This window comes from Meriones unguiculatus, chromosome X (assembly GCF_030254825.1).
Source record: "Meriones unguiculatus strain TT.TT164.6M chromosome X, Bangor_MerUng_6.1, whole genome shotgun sequence".
NCBI classification, from domain to species: domain Eukaryota; kingdom Metazoa; phylum Chordata; class Mammalia; order Rodentia; family Muridae; genus Meriones; species Meriones unguiculatus.
The window spans coordinates 96,826,408-96,842,811 of NC_083369.1; positions in this window are offsets into that span (position 1 = coordinate 96,826,408).

Sequence of the window (16,404 nt, forward strand, 5' to 3'; positions counted from 1 at the left end):
GGCCAATTTACACCTCAGGCAAGAATTTCACAAAGCATCTAGGAATGCTGACTTAGTCTTGTAATCACAACATTGCGATGGTCTAAGCAAGAGATTGCCAATACAAGCTAGGCTGGGTTACATGGCCAAACCTTCAAAAAATTTCACATAGCAAAAGCTAGGACTATGACCAATTTCCTTTAACATCTTTGGAATTCATATATTTGTTATCTTTTTTATGCCCCTAATAATTATTCATGACATCATCCATATAGTAGGAATTTATTAATGTGTTAAAATGGCTGAATGTTCAAGTTTTAAGAAGTACATACTTTTTTAAGGAGGCTGAGGAATCTTTCATATATTAAGGTCTACATTTTGGTTTATTAATAAATGGATGAATGAGTGAATCAATGGTATTATTTGGTGAACATACATATCACTATGGAAGTTATAGATAAATTTGCTTTCTTTAAGAATTAGGGAAGGGGATAGAAGGGAAGAGGAAGGGAGAGTTGGACTGGGAAGAATTGAGGGAAGGGGCCTCTATCAGGATGTGCTGGGAGCCAAAGCTATTTACTGAAGCCAAAGCCAAATAGTGAGCAAAGGTCATTTAGTGGAGACCTAAAGCTATTTAGTGAAAGAGTTACCTAGGACCCTAAATCATGGGTGATAGATTTTTGAGGACATCCGTCTGTTAGTTTTAGAGCATCTGTGAGATATCTTAAGAAAACATCCTTATGTTATCTTGCAGGTGCAATATTCAAGCCATGAAAGCATTCTTCCTATCTCCTGCAGCAGTAAATTAGCCTCCCCCTTTCCTGCCTTCTCCCTATATAAGTTGGGTAAAAATTTCTAATAAACAAGGCTTTGATCAACCAAACAGACTTGGCCTCATTCCTCGCGCCTCTTGTTCTACCTCATTCTTTCCACCCCCCTCTTTAGGAACCTATTGAACTGCAGCAGGTCAGGACAAGGATGTATATTGAATAAATTGTGAAAAAATAAAAACAACAGAAAAAAGAATTAGAATACCTTTGCCAGTATGTCAGTATCAAATTAGAAAAAAATTCCAAAAATTTTGTTTCAAAATTCCTAAGTGCTATACATGTGCAAAGTTTTAGTGCTACCTTATGTTCTGGAAATATGTTGAGAGAATTCTGATAATATTTATACATTTTAGAAACATCATTTTAAAAGTTATATTGCTGACCTCTTAAAATTGAGAATCTTTACCAGTTTTCATATATACTAATGCTCACTATTTGCTCTGGACTTAAGAGAGCATCCTTACAAATATGAAGACAAATGTCCTTGGTGTCTACCCCAGGGAACACCTGCCAGTTCTTAAGTTTCTGCTTAGTGATAAGTCAAGAAATGATCAAGTATCACTACTGTACTAAACACTATGGAAATTCATCCAGCTAGATAATGTGATTGAAATGTCAGAATGCTTAAATATTTTCAGGCATATCAATACATTTGTTTGTATCCAGAACCAAGATGGAAGAGTATAGCTACACAAATTTTCCTACAAAATGGATTAAGATCCCATGATCCAAGTAATGGAATCTTTTAGCCAGAAGCTTGAGAAAAGTTGGCTTGGGAAAAGTTGGCTGCTGTGAGTACCAGTAGTGACATTTACACTGCATAGGCTGAAGCTGGGATATATATGTAGGAGGCTTTGGTGACTCCACTCAATTCCTAGAGTACATGTCTTGTATTATTTAAGTAGGGCATTTCACCAGAGTTAAGGGTTCCTGTGAGCGAAGTGTCTCTGGTATTCCATCAGAAAAGTCAAGTGAAACCTACAATCTAGAAGCAAAAACAAACAAACAAAATATCTTTATGTGTACTCCCTCTTCTCCAGTAGGTGTCAAGTGGTAAACCTCATAACCTGTGCATTCTTAGAACTCCCCTCAAATGATCTGACATTTTCTACCACTTGTGCTTTGAAACACCCTGTATTCTGTTCATATTCACACCAGCTGTTGGAAGAATTTTAGGATTCCACATCCTCTTTTTCTTTTTTCTTTTTTTCCTGGCCTTTCTCACAAAACAAAACATTGTTCTTTCTGTCACCATTTCCCTTCCTGTCTCATCACTAGAAAGAAGTTGAACTTTCTTGCCAATCAGTGAAATCCACTAACATTCTTGCACATGTGCTTGACTGTTAGTTTTGGTGGTGGTGGTGGTGGTGATGTTCAAAAAGTAACTTGCCTCATCTCATTAGACCATGCTTTCTTTGCAAATCTCCCATAATGGTGACTCTTTCATCTATCATACCCACAAGAACACCGAGTGTGGTGTATTGTCCTCCTTCTTCCTCATGGCATCTCTCAGATCATTATTATTTATATCCCCCAAAGACTATACAATTTGAATAGTCTTCACATTGCCAGACTCAGCATTGACTCTGCCTTTGGTACGTTAGTTGTATTTTACCCGGTTACTCACTTCTCCTGTTGAGATGTTCTTCATTTGACATTTAAGCCAACACTCTTTCCCTTTGCTTCCCTGTACTTACCATACTGGTTGCTTTTTATCCTGATATAGTTCTCTCCCCATTCTACTGACCTTTAATAAGAGTATGGGGCTTAGTCTTTAATCTTTTTTTGTGGACAAGCACACCTCTTTGATGTTCTCATACAGGCTCATGATTATCTTTATTTCATGTATGTTGTTGAGTCTATAAATTAAATGCCCATCTTAGACTTTTCTTAGATATATGAATCCGAAGATATAACTGAAAACTCAGTGTGTGTGTGTGTGTGTGTGTGTGTGTGTGTGTGTCCAAGTTAGGGCTTTACTCACATAAACCAAGTATTTTACCACTTAACCATACTATCTGCCCCTGACTTTTTTGTGTGACTGGTGATAGACCTTTCAACATTAACACATGGAAAACTGAGCTCCTGATCTGTTTTCTCCTAGTCTCTTTCTCTTGAAGACTTTACAACCACAATAAATCTCAGTTGATGATAATTCCAATCATCTAATTGATCAAGTCAACCATCAAAGATACCCTTAATTCTTTTCCTCCTCACTGTACAGAAAATTGATCAGAATACCTTGATGGACTTCCTTTCAAAACATATAGAAAAAATGTCTGTAAGATTTTACTGCCCTGCTATGACAATCATGCAGTAAGCAACTCTTTCTTATTTTATTCCTTATAATAGCTTCCAAACTGTTCGTTCTACTTCTGTACTTGCTGTTTTCATTTCCGTCCTAACATTGAAGTCAAAGTATGCCCGCATGCATTTGGGACTCACAAACTATTTATATTTAGAAAGTGCTTATTGAACACTGTGCAGATCCTCTTTACTGACTGCAAAGCCAATGCAAGACCCCAACTGTCTATAGTACTGTAGTTAGCATCATGACCACCAATTCACACTACCCATCTGTATCTTCTCTCAAATGCAATTTCCATTATGATTTCTGAGTTGTGTCACAGTCTTGCTAAACTACCAGCTGTTATTCTATCCATATTTACAATACATTCTGAGTTGCTGTGACACTTGGCTTTTTTTTATTTTTTTTTTTACTGTTATTTACAATCATTGTCTGAAGTAGTCCCAGAGAACCTGATGAAGATCATAAGAATACAGTGTTAAGACTGTTATAGTCACACTAGATTATATAATTCTTTTATGAAACATTATTTATTTATTTACTTGTGGGTAAAAGTGAGGACATACACATACAAACACACATATGCACATACACACAGAGACAGACAGAAAGATATCAGAGAGATAAAAAGAGAGCCTGTAGGAAAGAGAATATACATGTATATATGAGGGTAAGAGGGCACCCATGTGTCTGCACATGTATGGAGGACTGAAGAAATCACTGAATGTTCTCTAAGACTCTACCCTATTCCTTTGGGTCAGTCTTTCTCTGAACCTGGTTGTCTTGTTTTATGACTAGGCTGGAAGGCAACTATCCTCTGATCTTTGCACACCAAGGGGGATGGGCTTCCAGACATGGGGTGCCAGGATCCAAACTCTGGTCCTCAGGATTGAGCAGCAAAAGCTCTTAATCACTGGACCATCTCTCCTGGGTTGTACTGCTCTTGAATTGCCCCAGAAGTGTCAAATAGAAAAGTAGTTTCTATAATTTGGAAAGCTGCTTGAGGACATTTTTATATTCAGAACTCTTGAGCCTTAGGATTTCTTCTCATTCCTAGAACATGTTTGGGACAGATAATGATAACTATCTTATAGTTAGCATTTACTGGGTTTCTGCAATGTGCTAGGTATGGATCTACACATTTTACACAATTAACTTTATTGAGTTATCTCAATAACCTGATGATATTGACAACACACTATAATTATTCTCATATGAAAATTGAAGTCCTGAGAAGTAAAATGACTCCCAACATCACATAGTTCAAATGTGATAGTGACTAGATTTAAACTCAAACACTAGTCACAGACAGGGTACCCAGGGAAACTGTAGGGACATCAGGCAGCAAATATGATCCTCTGAGTCCTCCATTTGAGAAGAGAGAAGGGACAGAAACTAAGTGTTCTGCTCTAATTTAATGGCACATTCTTTCCTGCCATATGTTTCTGCCTATAAAATTGTGGGCAGGGGAACAACGATTCTGGTCTCCAGAGACTGACACCCAAACTCTAAACACACTTTTCCACCTCTTGTGTTGGTTCCTCCTGTAATGGCTGCACATTTCAAATCACATCCTAAGCTTCTTGGAATTCAAAATTGAGTTTTCTGACTCAGTAATATATATCCTCCCCACTTAAAACGATTAGCTCAAGGGGCTTTTGGGTTTTCAAATATACTTAAAAGCAACAACTGTGTTGAATCACAGAATTATAAGAGATTGCATTTCTGATGGAGAGCACACAGGATGTATTAAAGGGGGAAATGTTTGAAGTCCAACAATCTTTGAGTTTCATCTCACCAACTACCTCTGAAAGCTATCTCAGCTTTTTGATGGAGGCAAACTATAACTTGTGCCCCATTCTTAGTGTTTTTGTGGCCTTCTTTCTTGACATTCAGATACTAATGCTATAGGGTATTTTCACCTACCTGTACTAAACTGTTCTCACTGTAGTCACAAAATGTCAATTCTTCAAAATCTAACTGGAAGGAGAGAACTGTTACTGTGAAAAACTCTTGTCATCAAAAGGCCATTTCCCCTCCTCTGACAACTCACTCAAACAATAAAGGGAAGTTTGCCTATGGCATTGAGCCCCTTGCATATGGGTCTTGATCTTTTATACTGGAGCTGTTGGAAAATGTACTGTATGTGATTCTGCAGTTAAACCAATCCACATCTTATCCTGACTTTGCCTGTTCATTTACTCATTATATTACCTTAAACATATGACTTTATCTCTCTAATTTGTTGTTACATTCCTTTTGCTGAAGGTAAGTTATTGTGTAGACTAATTGAGAAAATAATTGGAAAGCAAGTGCAACAGCTCCTGACAAACAAATATTGTGGTTCCGTGTTCTCACAGCTGCTCCTTAACTACCCATTGCTCTTTGCTCTTTTTGAAAATTCTTTGTTTAAAGTTTCAAGATTATAATGTAATTATGTAATTTCTCACTTTCCTTTACTGCCTTCAAACCCTCCCATACAGCTCTTCTTGCTCTCTTTCAAATACATGTATCTTTTTATTAATTGTTGTTACAATCATATGTGTGTATGCATATGTATATTCTAAAATACATAATAAACTCTGCTCTGTCTGTATAATGTTCCTTATATGTGTGTGTATTCAGGGTTTATCATACCAGCCAATTGGTGTGCTCTTTCCTCGGAAGAACTATTTCTCCTGCTCTTAGCATTCATGGCTATCTGAAGTTCTTTGTATAGGAATACTTTGTGAGATTGCTTTCCCGCATACAGATCTTTATTATTTATTATTATAATGTTTGTTTTGGTACAAATGGAAAGAGCTCAAAGTCTTACTCTCCTAAATATTTTTCTTTTCTTTTTGAGCTTTCTTGTAATATTATTACAACCCTTTTATGACATAGAATCTGGATATGCTGCCTAGGCAAGTCTTGGAGGCAAGTAACTCCTCTGCCTTATCCTAATTTAGAGTCACTGGGACTACAGGTGTACACCACTGAGGCCCCTGGGGGCCCCAAATTTTTGTACCTATATCAACACTTAGCATGGTGCTCAAAAGGTAACCAGTAACAGAAATGGTGAGTCCTCCTAAGAAGCACATTTGTTCCAGGCACCCAAATATCTACACTGAGACAGGATAATGCATAGAGTACTGTGTTTATAGCCACATTTGCAAGTCAAATCAAAGGTAACCTATAAAGCTTCAGAACCTTGGTCAAATCAATCTAACTTCTTATGTATCTTTATAACTAATGAAAATGATTAAGGGAGTCTGGGATTAATGTTTTACAAACACCTTTTTTTGCCATAAAACTAGTTATTCAAATAAATGGTCACAGCAAAATCCATGTAGCTACCAAACACAGTGGATAAAAGGTTAGTTTTCAGAGGTCCTGTTCCCAGGATATGGGATTTTCCCACGAAGATATAGAAATATAAAACCACATCATACATGTGACTCAACTAGCTTATTGTCACATATTTTCTAAGCCTAACGCTTGCTGTCTACTTAAACACAAGGCTACTCCAATCATTCTCTAACATCATGGTTTCCTTCAAATTTGAAAGTTGTGTTTCCTTTTTCTTTCATGCTAAATCTATGTAGGTGGGCATAGTATCATTCAACATGGCAAACTTCTTTCACTTGAGAAGCACCTTACTAGGAACAGCACTGAAGACAGAAAGTGTGTTTCAGTAGTGGAACTTCAACATACCTAAAAATAAATGAGAAAGGAAAGAGGGTAGGGAAGAAAGAAGGAAGGGACCATTTCTATGCGAAAACATGTTATTCAAGTGTTTGTAAATGCTACCCACCTCTTAGTTCTTTTAAAAATTTTATATGATTTGTCTGGTTTCCAAAGGCATTTAAATGATCTAATGTCATTCCATGCCCTACTAGAGGTTACTTTCTTGAGAGATCTAGTTGGGCCCATTTCAATGATCTTATTCTGTAAAATAAAAGGAATGAAAGTATACTACACAGACAATATCCTAGAATTTCACTTGGGAGAACTGCTTGCAAAAAGAGAGCAGCCAATAATTTTCTTCAGGAACTCTTCCGAAATTAATAGCAAGTATACAATTTCTTCTTAATTGAGTGGTCAAAAAATGTCACCATTGAATAGGATTAATTTGAAGATCAAATAAATGAAATAGAATTAATTTTTAATAATCAAAATGAGTAGTGTATTAAGATAATACTAATTTCATTAAGACAATCCCTCATAATTTTCAAAAGCTTAATAAAACAGAGCTTAATTTCTTATGCATGAATGCAGTGTGGGTATATTTCATATAGGGATGTCTTTCTTAAAATTTAAAAAATTACTTTAGGTTTGCATAAGAAAAACAAAAGCACTATAGAGTATTCACATACTTCCCTTAGTGTTAAAATTCTACACAACCATAGTGTAGTTATTAAAACTATGAAATTAAAATTCATGGCCTGGGGATATGTGTCAGTGGATACACCTGCCATGCAATCATAAAGATCTAAGTTTGGATCCCCAGAATCCATGTAAAAGTATACATGATGGCATGTAAGAAGAAGGTAATGTCCTGAGTAAATAAATGTGAATTGTTTGAAATAGACACCACCATCTCAAGGCCCCTAGTGTTTTACACTCATGGGAATGGCAAAACCCTTTCCAGGTGAGGCTCAAAGGGATGGCAAAGGCTTTCTCTGGTATATGTGCAGATGTTAAAAGTGTGTGCAGAAAATATTTCTTGTAGGTTTCTCCCCCTGAATGTTTAGAGTTAAAATATGGCTCTCCTACAGGGATGGTTCTTAGCATAATTAGCTAAATCCACCTCCTTGTTAGGCTGTCTATAATAACTCTGCCTCCTTGTTCTTCTGTATGCAACAACCTCACCTCCCGGTTCAACTGTATCTAATAAATATGCTTAACTCCCAAAGTGTTGAAGCTTCTCCATTAGAGAGCTCAGTTCACCTAGTCCCACTTTTTCTGTTTGTGTGTTTTTTATTAATTCATTCCCTTGCCACCACAATTAGCTAAATACCTGGAGCTGTGCAGAGCAGAAGTAACACACATCTATCATAAGCCGCACAGGAGAATCCCTGAACCAGCTTGGCTTATTTATACATTAGAAAAAGAGAGAGACAGAGACAGACAGAGACAGACAGACAGACAGAGCTGGATATATGCCCAAGGTTATCTATCCTGTGACCTCCTAATGCTTGTGATTATATGTACTCACCGACATTCTCACACATGAATGCACACATTTATAATAAACAAACATACACAAAGATTTTTAAAAGTTCATAGAGCACCATCAACTACAAACTTGAATTTGATTTCATGTCTTTTCATAATGCCTTTCTAAAACGTGATATTTTCATATCTCTTTGTCTTCTCTAATTTGCAAAAGTCTTACAATTTTACGTACTTTTCATAATTTACACACTTTTGAAGAGTAGTTGATGAGTATATTGGTAGAATGTCTTGCTATTCATTTTTGTCTAAAGACTTCTTGTGATTAGAGTAGGGTTATGGGCTTGGAGAAGAACATCACAGAAATAAAGTGCCCTTCTCATCCCATAATACTAGGCCCTAGTAACAGAGATTGTATTGTAGCCACATAACTTTCACTGATGTTTAGTCTTAATTGTCTTGATAAAGTTCAGTAACTTACAAAATTTTCCCTTCTTTAGAGGTGAGATACAAAGGAAAATCAGTGTGGTGAACCATCAAAAAGTTAAAAAGCTAAAAAATAAATGTACCATATCACTCTTTTCTAGCACTACTTAGCATATACTGAAAGAACGCAACATTTTACTCCACATATATTCTGTCAGGCAAGTTCATTGCCACTCTATTCAGAATAGCTAGGAAGTGAAAACAATCTAAATTTCCTTCAACTAATGAATAGATAATTACAATGTGATACATATTCACTATGGAGAAACTATTCAGGCATTTTAAGGAAGATAAATCATGAAATTTGCAGATAAAGACTGGAACTACAAAAGATGAGAGTGAGTGAGATAATGCAGACCCAGAAAGGTAACATCACATATTCTTGCTGATCTGAGGTTTCTATTTCCAAGTCTTCAGATATAAATATTTAACCTGGAGTAAATTCAGAAACCAGCAAACTAAAGAGGGACCTTGGCATGGGGAAGGAAGAGCAACAGAAAAAAGAATAACAGAGATAAGTGACTTTAAAGGTTGAAAGGGAAATGGGGGGAAAAGGAGGAGGTGCTTTAATTAGGAAAGGGAAAGGAATATAAACACCAAAAGGAGGAGGGGAGGTCCTATTTATTGATTGTTGATCTTATAGCCTGTGCTATTGGTGTTCTGCTCAGGAAGTTGTCTCCTGTGCCAATGAGTTCAAGGCTCTTCTCTCCTTTTTCTTCTAATAAGGTTAGCATGTCTAGATTTATATTGAAATCCTTGATCAACTTGCCTCCTTGTTCTTCTGTATACAACAACTTCACCTCCCAGTTCAACTGTATCTAATAAACATGCTGAACTCCCAGAGTGTTGAGGCTTCTCCATTAGAGAGCCCAGTTACCTAGTCCCACTTTTTTTTGTTTGTGTGCTTTTGGTGCAGGGTGATAAATGCAGATCTATTTACATTTTTCTACATGTAGACATCCAGCTAGAACATCACTAATTGTTGAAGATGCTATCTTTTTCCAGTGTATTATTTTGGCATCTTTGTAAAAAATCTGGTGTCCATTAGTATGTGAGTTTATTTCTGGGTCTTCTAACCAATTCCATTGGTCCAGCATTCTGTTTCTATGCCAGTATCATGCAGTTTTAATTACTGTTGCTCTACAGTACAGCTTGGAATCAGAGGTGGAGATATGTCTAAAAGACCTTTTATTGTAGGGGATTATTTTAGCTATTCTGAGTTTCTTGTTATTCCATATGAAGTTTTTCTTTCAAGATTTGTAAAGAATTGTGTTGGTATTTTGATAAGAATAGCATTGAATCTGTAGATTGCTTTTGGTAAGATGGCCATTTTAACTATGTTAATCCTGCCAAGCCGTGAGCATAGGAGATCTTTCCATCATCTGATATCTTCTTCTATTTCTTTCTTCGAAGACATGAAGATTTTTCCAAACAAGTCTTTGACTTGCTTGGTTAGAGTTACACCAAAGTACTTTATGTCATTTGTGGTTATTGTGAAGGGTGTTGTTTTCCTAATTTCTTTCTCAACCCATTTATCTTTATATAAAGGAGGGATACTGGTTTGTTTGTTTTTTTTTTTTTTTTTTGAGTCATTTTTTATCTAACCACTTTGCTGAAGATTTTATCACTACAGGAGTTCTCTGGTAGAATTTTTGGGACCTCATGAAACTGAAAAGCTTCTGTAAAACAAAGAACACTGTCATCAGAACAAAACGACAGCCTACAGACTGGGAAAGGATTTTCACCAACCCTATATATTACAGAGAGTTAATATCCAGAATATATAAAAAACTCAAGAATTTAAACAGCAAAAAATCAAGTAAACCAATCAAAAATGAGGTACAGAGCTAAACAGAGAATTTTCAATAGAGGAATAGCTAATGACAGAAAAATACTTAAAGAAATGGTCAAAGTCCTTAGTCAGCAGGGAAATGCAAATTAAAATGACCCAGAGAGTTCAACTTACACACACCAAAATGGCTAAGATTATAAACTGAAGTGGATGGCAGTCAAAGATGGCAGTGACCAGTGGTGAAACTTATTTGAGAGGCACAGGATCCGAAAATTACAAATTGGTGAGTGGAGGGGCAGATGAAGCCAGGACATCAACATTGAGGCTACTGGGTGAGAAGGGACAACCAAGGAGTTGAGACAGTTTGGATCTAGATCACATGTGGATGTCTCCAGGGACTGAGAGTGGCAAATATTTGACCACCCCCTACACTTCCCCTTTTCCCAAGCACTGGCCTGACTGCTCAGTGGAGACAGCAGTGGTGGCCTCAAGCCCTAGCCTTCATGCTCTGCCTCCATGACTGAGAGAGCAGATGCAGCAGCAATATGGGCCTCCCAGGTCTGAGGCTATGGCAGGACATTAGCTCTAGCAGGATCCACCTTGCTCAGTGATCGAGACAGAAGAGGATGTTGCATCAGGTACAGGTCTCCCTGCCAGGAAGCCAAACAGTAGACACCACTGAGCTGACAGATCTCCTACAATTACAAACAAAAAACATCCAAGACATCAAGGATGCCATGACAAGACAAAATCTAGCAATAAGAGGAATAGATTTTAAAAATCCAGAAAATATTTATAAGAACACCATAGAAGAAAATTTTCCCTACTTAAAGAAAGAGATGTCCATAAATATAAAAGAGGACTACAGAACACCAAATAGACTAGACCAGAAAAAAAAAACTCCTTGCATAACATAATAGTCAAAACACTAAATCTACACAACAAAGAAAAAATATTAAAGACAGCAAGGGGAAAAGGCCAAGAAACAATAAAAGGTACACTTATCAGAATCACACCAGACTTCTAAACAGAAACTATGAAAACCAGAAGGGCCTGGGCATTTGTTATGCATACTCTAAGAGACCACAGATGCCAACCCAGACTACTATACCCAACAAAGCTTTCAAACAACATAGATGGAGAAAAAATATTTCATGACAAAACTAAACTTAAACAATATTTTCACTGCAACCCCGCCTTGCAGAAAACACAAGTAGAAAAACTCTGGTCTAACTAAATCAACTACACCCAAGAAAACACAGCATGTAGATAACTTCACAAAAAAGAATTTAAAGACTCAACCATAGAAACACAGTAAAACCACCAAATCCACAATGAAAGAAACTAACATTCATTGGTACCTAGTATCTATGAACATCAATGGACTCAACTCTCCAATAAAAAGACACAGACTAACAGAATAGTTGCAGAAACATGATCCAACATTCCACTGCATCCAAGAAACACACCTCTGCAATAAAGACAGAACTACCTCAGAATAAAGGGCTGGAAAAAAAAGTTTTTCAAGCAAACAGACCCAGAAAACAAGCTGGAGTAGCTATCCTAATATCTAATAAAATAGATTTTCAAGCAAAATTAATCAAAAAAGATGAGGAGGGGCACTTCATTCTCATCACAGGAAAAAAATAAAAAAAAAAACACCAGGAGGACATCACAATTCTGAACATCTATGCCCCAAATACAAGAACACCTATATTTGTAAATGAAACATTAATAAAGCTTAAATCACACATTGATTCCAACACCTTAATGGTGGGAGACATCGACACTCCACTCTCACCAAGGGACAGATCATCTAGACAGAAACTAGGGAAATAATCACACTTACAGAGGACCAAATAGATGTCTACAGAACTTTTCATCCAAACACAAAAGAGTATACCTCCCTTTCAGCACCTCATGGAACCTTCTCCAAAACAGACCATATAGTCAGACACAAAGCAAGCCTCAACAGATAAAAGAATATCAAAATAATCCCTTGTATTCTATCAGACCACCATGGCCTAAAACTAGAACTCAACAACAACAGAAATAACAGAAAGCTTACATACACAGGGTAACTAAACAACCCTCTACTCAATGAAAGTGTGGTCACAGAAAAAATTGAAAAAGAATGGGCAAGATGGTGGTGCTGGGATGACTCTCATTCTGACCATCAGCACAGCAGGATCAGCACAGTGACCAGCAATCAGAACTCGAGGCCATAAAACACAGTGATTGTGTTTCCCAGGTGAGAGGATACCCCACGCTGGGGGATTCAATCAGCTTTTAACTCACCCAGTTGCGAAAGAGATCCCGGTTCCGCCAGACGCTTGGCTGCTGGCTGCCAGCCCCAGCCCCAGCCCAGAGCCACAAGCCAGTGTCTCTGGTCATGGTCCCAGACTGAACTGTGCACACCACACTATCAGAGACTGGAATTTTCAGATGAGAGATAACCCCACGGTGCAGGAAATGATTGGGACCAACCTTAGGTCACCCAGACATCCCCTGGAAAAGACTCAGGTTCCACAGGCGCCCCAGGACCCAGCCCAGAGCCAGAGCCGGGGACCCAGGCTCCGGCACAGAGCCCTTGCCTGCGTGCCTGATTCGCCGCCTGAGATAGAACTGTGGGCACCAGGGCACCAGCGAATGAGATTCACTGTCCAGTGCAAACACACAGGGAGGGAAATGGCTGGTCTGATCTCAGAGCACTCAGCCAACACCCCCATCCCGAAAAGGTCTTGGGAAAATTACCCAGTTTAGGCAGACGCCCAGGATCCCAAAGGCCAGAAAGGAAGACACAGGCAGTTTCTGCATGCCAGACAGCTGGTAGAGACTGAGCCACCATCACTCAGCTGTGCCCAGACACAGGCTAGTTTCTGCAGCCAGCCAGCTGGCGGAGACTGAGCAGTGCGCACCAGGGCAAAAAAAAGAGACTGGGAGTCCCTGTCTCCGGAGAATCCACAGGGAAGGAAGGAAACTGTACTGACTTAAATCACTCAATCCTTTCCTGGAAAAAGTCTAGCAGACCAGCGCGTCAGAGCCGCCATCATTCAGCTGTGCTCCAGACACAGGCACAAACAGTTGCTGCGCGCCAGGTGTCCAACTGGGTCACAGCAGCTGGTCATTAAATTTACAGCAAGAAACCCAGAAACAGGGCAGCTGTCCTCAGGACTTCCCTAGGTAAGAGGAGAATCCTCTCGACTAACAAAGACCACAGTTACCACTCAGGTCTCTATTCCTGAGGTGAGCAGCAACAACTCTGGAAAAAACACCAGCCATCTGGGACTATACCCAAAAAGCTGAGAAGACATCCTTCAGGAAAAACTATCTTTCTGAAAAGGGGATTCTCTCCACCACAGGATCCCCAGGAACCACCAGAAAATAACCCCAAACACCTAAGATAACACAATGGGTAGAGGCCAACATAAAAGTTCAAGGAACAAAAGACAGAGCAATATGGCATCTCCAGCACCCAGTTACCCAGGGGCAAGTAGCCCTGGACACCCCAGCATAACTGAATTACAAGAAGATGACCTAACAACTATGCTCAAGAAGATGATAACAGAGGAAACAAATAAGATACGTAAAGACATAGAGGAAGATAAATTCAAACAGAATATTGCCATCCGTAAAGAAATAGAAGAAGCTGCAGCCAAACAGTTTATGGCCTTTAGAAAGGAATGCTTAAAGCACTGAATGAGATAAAAGAAACAGAGTTGAAGGAACTAAAAGAGAAACAGGAAAGTACAATCAGACAGGTGAAGGAAGTAAACAAAACAACTCAAGACCTGAAGATAGAATTGGAAAAATTAAAGAAAACACAAATGGAGGAAATAATGGAGAGAAAGAACCTAGGAAAGAAAACAGGAACTACAGAGGTAAGCATAACCAACAGACTACAAGAGATGGAAGAAAGAATCTCAGGTGTAGAAGATACAATGGAAAAAATGGATGTATCTGTCAAAGAAAATGTTAAATCCAAAAAATTCCTGACACAGACCGTCCAAGAAATCCAAGACAACATAAAAAGACAAAACCTAAGAATAGTAGGTATAGAGGAAAAAGAAGATTCTCTGCTCTAAGGCCCAGAAAATATTTTCAACAAAATCATTGAAGAAAATTTCCCCAAGCTAAAGGAGAGGCCAATAAGAATACATGAGGCCTACAGAACACCCAACAAATTTGACCAGAAAAGAAAATCCTCCCGCCACATAATAATCAAAACAGTAAGTATACAGAACAAAGAAAAAATACTAAAAGCTGCAAGGGAAAAAGGCCAAGTAATATATAATGGCAAACCCATTAGAATCACACCTGACTTTTCAACAGAGACTATGAAAGCCAGAAGGGCCTGGACGGATATCATGCAGACCCTAAGAGAACACAGATGTAAGCCCAGGCTACTATACCCTGCAGAGCTATCATTCCTCATAGACTGAGAAAGCAAGATATTCAATGACAAAAACAAATTTCAACAATACCTACACACAAATCCAGCATTATAGAAGACACTGGAAGGGAAAATACAACCCCCCAAAATTAGCTTCTTTCAAGGAAACACAGGAAATAATTAACTTTACTACAGTAAAACAAAAAGCAACCAAGCACACAACATGATGTCCACAGCCAACATCAAAATCAAGGGATCTAACAGCCACTGGTCATTAATCTCTCTCAACATCAATGGACTCAACTGTCCAATAAAAAGACACAGATTAACAGAATGGATACATAAACAAAACCCAGCAATCTGTTGCATACAAGAAACACACTTAAGGCACAAAGATAGACATTACCTGAGGGTAAAGGGTTGGAAGATGACTTTCCAAGCAAAGGACCCAAGAAGCAAGCAGGAGTAGCCGTTCTAATATCTGATAAAATAGACTTTCAACCAAAATTAATAAAAAGAGATGGGGTAGGACACACTCATCAAAGGAAAATTCCACCAGGAAGACATCACAATCCTGAACATCTATGCCCCAAATACAAGAGCACCCACATTTGTTAAAGAAACATTGATAAAAATTAAACCACACATTAATAGTGGGAGACTTCAACACCCACTCTCAACAAAGGACAGGTCAACAAAATAGAAATTAAACAAAGAAACAATGTCTCTGACAGAGGTCATGAATCAAATGGACCTAACAGACATTTACAGAACTTTACACCCAAACACAAAAGAATTTACCTTCTTCTCAGCACCTCATGGAACCTTCTCCAAAATAGACCATAGAGTTGGTCACAAAGCAAGACTCAACAGATACAGGAAGATTGAAACAATCCCTTGTATTTTGTCTGATCACCATGGAATAAAGCTGGACCTCAACAATAACAGAAATAGCAAAAAGCCTACACACACATGGAAACTGAACAACTTGTTACTAAATGAGAGCTGGGTCAGGGAAGAAATAAAGAAGGATATTAAAGTCTTTCTAGAAATCAATGAAAATGAAGACACAACATACCCAAACTTGTGGGACACAATGAAAGCAGTGCTAAGAGGAAAGTTCATAGCACTAAGAGCATCCAGATAGAAGATGGTGACATCTCATACAAGCAACACAAGAGGAGTAGAAGAATGGAAATAATAAAAAAAAAAAACAGAGCTGAAATCAATGAAATAGAAACAAAGAAAAAAATTCAAATAACTGAGACCAAGAGCTGGTTCTTTGAGAAAATCAACAAGATAGACTAACCCTTAGCGAAACAAACTAAAAGACAAAGAGAAACTATCCAAATCAGCAAAATCGGAAATGGAAACAGGGGCATAACAACATACAATGAGGAAGTCTAAATAGTCTTTAGGTCTTACTACAGAAGCATATATGCCATAATATTTGAACATCTAA